The sequence below is a fragment of the Geotrypetes seraphini genome, chromosome 3, assembly GCF_902459505.1.
Source record: "Geotrypetes seraphini chromosome 3, aGeoSer1.1, whole genome shotgun sequence".
NCBI classification, from domain to species: Eukaryota; Metazoa; Chordata; class Amphibia; order Gymnophiona; family Dermophiidae; genus Geotrypetes; species Geotrypetes seraphini.
The window spans coordinates 126,765,930-126,771,929 of NC_047086.1; the positions used below are offsets into that span (position 1 = coordinate 126,765,930).

Below are 6,000 nucleotides of genomic sequence, written 5' to 3' on the forward strand. Positions count from 1 at the left end.
TCTCTGGCCTCCAACATCTCCCTCACTACAGCTAAAGCCTCATGTTGGGGAATATAGGTGTAAGGACTGAATGTCCAAAGTGGCCAATCTAGTATAAAATCCCTGAGATTTAAAATGTCAGTAAATTCAAAAAAAGTGTCACATCCTGTATATAGGAATGAATATCTTTCATCATGGGTCTCAAAAAGATATCTATATATTTATATACTCACTCCAACACAGACCCACGAACAGAGATGGTCAGACATCCTGGAAGGTGTAGTACATCCTTATAAATAAACAAGTAAAAAATATATATGACTGGAACACAAAAGTGTTGGCGAGACAAATATTTATATTCAGCAGCCGTTAAAATCCTTGTTACTTGCCTCCTTTTAAAATGGATAGCAAAATTGAAAAAAATCTCATCTGAGTTATTCGCGGTTTTTCTGTATTCGTGCCTTTGGTCCGCCCGCATCCCCCCACAAATACGGAAGAAGTGTAAAGACAAAGTTGAGGGCAAATCAAAAATTAAAGTCAATTGTTAAATTATGAGATAACCAGATCAGAGCTAACGAATTGCAACATATGTACTTGTACATTTCCTATTAGATAGTTTGTCCATGCACAGTGCAACACTCAGCCCTTAAATCATGTGGCAGCCACGAGGTCAGAAACATGGACGCTGTATTGCAAGATTGCACCATCGAAGAACAACGTGCAGTAGTGCACTTTCTTTGGGCAGAAGGAGTGAAACTTATGGAAATTCACCATCAGATATTGACTCAATATGAATATAGCACCATGAATCAACAAAATGTTTATAAGTGGGTAAAAAGGTTTAAAGCAGGAAGAACAGGTGTAACCGGCAAAGGTCGTTCAGGTCGCCCATTGACATCACATTGACAGGACAGATGCCTTGATTAGAGAAGACCGATGGATAACAGTGTCTCAATTGGCTGCAAATTGGATATCACCTATGGATCTGGATTTGTCATATTGCATGATGATTTGGGATACAGGAAAGTCTGCACACGATGGGTTCCCAAACAGCTTACAGACCTGCACAAGCAACAGTGTGTAGAGGTTATGACCCAGTTCCTGAGACAGTATGAAGAAGATCCGAGTATTCTGAAGAGAATTATTGCTGGCAACAAAACGCGACCCAGAGAACAAAAGCAAAGCATGATGAAGTAAAGGAAGCGGTGCTCACCTGGCTTCAGGTGCAGCCGAAAAACTTCTCTGCAGGAATGTAGAAGCTAGTTGAATGATGCAACAAATGCATTGTCTTGCATGGGGACTATGTGGAAAAGTGATATGTTCAATTACTCAGTTACTTCTACTAGAGCCGTTAAATGTATTTTCCCTTTAGTTTTTGGATTTACCCTCGTACTTATTGCCATGCCAGTGGACAAATAAAGTCATATTGAAAATATAACAAAAGAACAAACTTCCAATTTAATCAATCTTTACAGACTCTCAGTTCAACATCAGTATGTTAATAAACCACAAATAATCATTTTTTATGACTGCTCAAATTTATAATTAAAAATTAGGGGGGGGGGGCTGATAAAACTAATTTCTAAAGACAAAACTTATCAATACCCACATCAAGAGACTTAGAAAAATAAAGTAGAATTTGAAGAAATTTAATCATCTAACCTATTCAAGTAAATCAACTATTTAAAAAAATCAATTAGATAGGCAAAAAAGTGTGTGCTCAGAGGACTAGCATCCATTCATGTCTGTTTAAGAAATAGGGATACAAATACTTCTAGAGATAGATAGCCTGTGAAATAGGAAGCTCACAGATTGGAACTGAACCAAATAGTAAATTGTGAAAAGCAATCTTAAGCAACACCAAAATTGCACTATCAAAATTGTTTGAGTTTAAAGTCAAGACTCAAGGGGAAAAAATAGTAGAACTTGATTACAATCAATTTATGACTACCAAAATCCATATTAGTTTAAAAAAAAAAAAAAAAAAAAAACCCTGTATTTTTTTTCTGCAGCCTTGAATGTGAATGTATTTATGAAAAACTCACTCAAATTCAGCAGCGTTAAGAGAGGAGTTCTAAACTTATTGCCTGTGCTGGATAAATAGAAATCTAGCTAAAAAAGAAAACATACTTAAGTAAAAGAATGTGCTAAAAGTTGTACCAATACCCACCCTACGAGCACCTAAAATGAATCCAGATATTTAAAAACAAATAAACAAAAAACCAAAAACCCCCACCAATACATACTTCAGCGGCTTGTCCAATAGACAATAGAAACACAAATATTACTTAACTGTTGAAAAATGTAGACAAGAAACATCAGATAAAAATACAATAAATGTCAAAAGTCATTTGGGGTACTTTTATCAAGCTGCGGCAGGGGTTTAACGCATGTAATACCGCGCGTTAAACCGCCTGCCGTGCTAGCCACTAACGCCTGCATTGAGCAGGCGTTAGTTTTTTAGCCGGCCACGGGGGTTAGCGCATAATTAAATGTTCGATGCGCTAAACCCGCTAGCGCAGCTTGATAAAAGGACCCCTTGGTTATTTGTATGTTTGCATATGTGCATAATTTACTATTTTCATCTTCCATAAAAACAAGTATTGATAATATACTTCTCAGGACAAAACAGAACAGATATGACTGTGTCTTGCAGGTCCATTTCTTTACATAGGAGCTTAGAGGGGTATGCTGGAAGGAGACTAGATAGATCCTCTTATGACATCATGTTTTATCAGGACTGCATGTCTGGTCTATAGTATATCTTCTCCCTGGTTAAGTATTTCTTTAATAACTAATTTTTATGGCAGATGAACATTTGATATAAAATACTGCGCTGGATACAAAATTACTTCCTGATGGTTTTGCAACAGATTTAGCCGTGCCTCAGAGCCCATATCATCCAGCACAATAGTATTGATAATTTGTGGCAAGTCAACGGTCTAGGTCTCAATCATTGGCATCAGGCTATGTAAGTTATTAATTATTTTTGATATTTTCTAACTTTTTTTAGATTTTTTATCTTTTTATCTAAATATTCATATAGACATTAAGAGATAGTGCAAAACTTCAAAAGCACTTATCTATTCATATAGACATTAAGAGATAGTGCAAAACTTCAAAAGCACTTATCTTTTTTGTGGAGCACTGTGAATCCCAACGGGGCCACCGTTTCACCCACCGTGGCTTCGTCAGGGGATCAAATGACAGTGCCTAAAACATAATAAATTAGTTAGCTTTAAAATGTTATAACATCCTATCAAATGCAAAAATTTGTAAAGCAAACTCAATTGAGCAACTTACGAAACACTTTTAACTTGGCTCCTCACATTTGTACTGCTTACTGCAAATGGCGGCGACCCGTGGGAACACCGAGAATTTAAACTTATTTTAATGACCTATCGGAACTCACGTGATTTGCGTGAACCACGCACAGAACGTGCTGAATATACACCTTTGAAGGGAACCAGGTGATACAAAGTTAAACAAAAAAATTTTTTTTTTGTTTAACTTTGTATCACCTGGTTCCCTTCAAAGGTGTATATTCAGCACGTTCTGTGCGTGGTTCACGCAAATCACGTGAGTTCCGATAGGTCATTAAAATAAGTTTAAATTCTCGGCGTTCCCACGGGTCGCCGCCATTTGCAGTAAGCAGTACAAATGTGAGGAGCCAAGTTAAAAGTGTTTCGTAAGTTGCTCAATTGAGTTTGCTTTACAAATTTTTGCATTTGATAGGATGTTATAACATTTTAAAGCTAACTAATTTATTATGTTTTAGGCACTGTCATTTGATCCCCTGACGAAGCCACGGTGGGTGAAACGGTGGCCCCGTTGGGATTCAAAGTGCTCCACAAAAAAGATAAGTGCTTTTGAAGTTTTGCACTATCTCTTAATGTCTATATGAATAGATAAGTGCTTTTGAAGTTTTGCACTATCTCTTAATGTCTATATGAATATTTAGATAAAAAGATAAAAAATCTAAAAAAAGTTAGAAAATATCAAAAATAATTAATAACTTACATAGCCTAATGCCAATGATTGAGACCTAGACCGTTGACTTGCCACAAATTATCAATACTATTGTGCTGGATGATACGGGCTCTGAGGCACGGCTAAATCTGTTGCAAAACCATCAGGAAGTAATTTTGTATGCAGTGTATTTATGCTATACTTCCAGTAGTACTTGTTTATTGGATATAAAATACTGCACCATGAATATCAAATAAGAATTATGCTTATATTTGAATGCCTCTGTAGACTTACTGTTACTTAGCTGAAGTTCATCAATATTTTTAAAAAGTTAAGTGTAAGAAATTCTGGACTGTTACTGTGATTTTTGTGTGTTTAGTTTGATTGTGTTGCATCTGGTTTTTAAAGTCAATAAAAATACAAAGCATTAAGTACAAAGACACAAACACTTAGGGCTCCTTTTACTAAGCTGCATTAAGGTATTAATGCGCGGAATAGCATGCGCTGAATTGCCATGTGTGCTACACCTTAACGCCAGCATTGAGCTGGTGTTAGTTCTAGCCGTGTAGCACGCGGTAATATCCTGTGTGCGCTAAAAACGCTAGCACACCTTAGTAAAAGGAGACCTTAATAACAGCCAATATAAAAGACAGAATCTGGTCTGAGAATTCTTGGTATAAAAATATACATAAATATGACTCTAATGAAGGAAAAAGTTAATGACAAGTAAAAGAAAATATATCACATGGTGGTTTATTATTTTCTTAGCAATAAAAAGCCTGAATGTATTTGCCCTTCTTGTCTTATGTTAAAAAAAAGATTACTTTAATTAGAAAAGATATAAATTCAGAGATTTGGGGTCCATTAGCAAAATTTTGTAAGAACTAATTATTAGTATTACCCTTTGATTTCCCAATGAGTTTCATACACATCCAGGGTGGGTGGGAGGAAGGGGGGTGTTATATGTACTTATCTTATTATTTGATAGTTATATGTGCTGTCTATTGTACCAATTGCTGTTATTCTGTTGCACTTTGTGATGGTTGCTTAAAAAATGAACAAAGAATTAGAGAAAAAAAAAGAAATGATATAAACTTACAAAGAGACAGAACCCCTAAAAGTGACATCCAATAATAAAAAAGGAACACATTAGGTGGCGTTCCTACTTTAAAGGACATACGCTATTTAAGGATGCACATCCTTGCACCCCTCTCTTCCTGCTCCATCCCCCAGATCAGGCAGTGCGAAGGAAAGAGCCACAGCATACCAAGGCTGAACCCAACCTAGTTAAAGTATACCAATAACCCTCTTGCTTCCCTCTGGGCAAGAGAGTGCAACCCCCCCCCTCCCACACACACTTGGATAGACGTATTCAAAGATATCAAATCACACGCATTCGGCTGCCCTGACAGCCCTCACACTGCTGCTCACACGCATTCGGGGACCGCTCTCCCCGCTCCGTGGTCTGGCCATCTCTCCCTCGTCTAGCATGGCTCTCTCCCTGTCCACGACTGGGCACTTCTTCCATCCAGATCATACCTCAGGTTACCCACCAACAATCCCGCAGCTTTCCTTCTCTAGAGCTCCGTTCTGAATGACATAACTTCTCTCTCTCTTTTTCTCTCTCTCTCTGAGGCGTCCCGCCTTGCCGGAAACAGGAAGCAGCGTCAGAGGAGGGCGGGACGCAGAGAACGGGGGGTTTGCGGGAATCACCGCGGGGTTCCCGTGAGAGAATAGGAGCTTCTCGGTGACCCACCTGCTTACCCAGGGTTCTTCCCGAGTCTATTATTCAGCGCAGCCGCACTCACTCTCTGCCCGGACTGATGCAGTAAGGACCACATACGGCGGAGACCAGCAGCATCAGAGGTCACCTGAGCGACAGGCGCATGCGTGTGGCACCCTCCACGTGCAGCCGGATCGTTGCAGTTGGAGGTTGCCACATGTAGGCGCCGATGGATGGATGGCATCTGTCTGAGGTCGCTGGTCCTTGCACGTGTCAGTGCGAGTTTTGCTGCGTCGGCCCGGGCAAAGAACAAGTGAGGACTCGGAGGA

General features: G+C 38.9%; 1 protein-coding gene across 8 annotated transcripts in view; it reads right to left on the reverse strand.

The window, feature by feature from the left end:
* EXTL3 (exostosin like glycosyltransferase 3) overlaps positions 1–5,787 on the reverse strand; it is a 122,981-nt gene extending 117,194 nt beyond the window's left edge. For 2 of the 8 annotated variants that reach the window (XR_004538781.1, XM_033937667.1), the window contains exon 1: positions 5,488–5,698. The gene's annotated coding sequence lies outside the window, so the exon portion shown is untranslated. The other 6 variants (XM_033937662.1, XM_033937665.1, XM_033937661.1 and 3 more) reach the window with 4 other exon arrangements.
* Between the last annotated feature and the right edge of the window lie 213 nt (positions 5,788–6,000).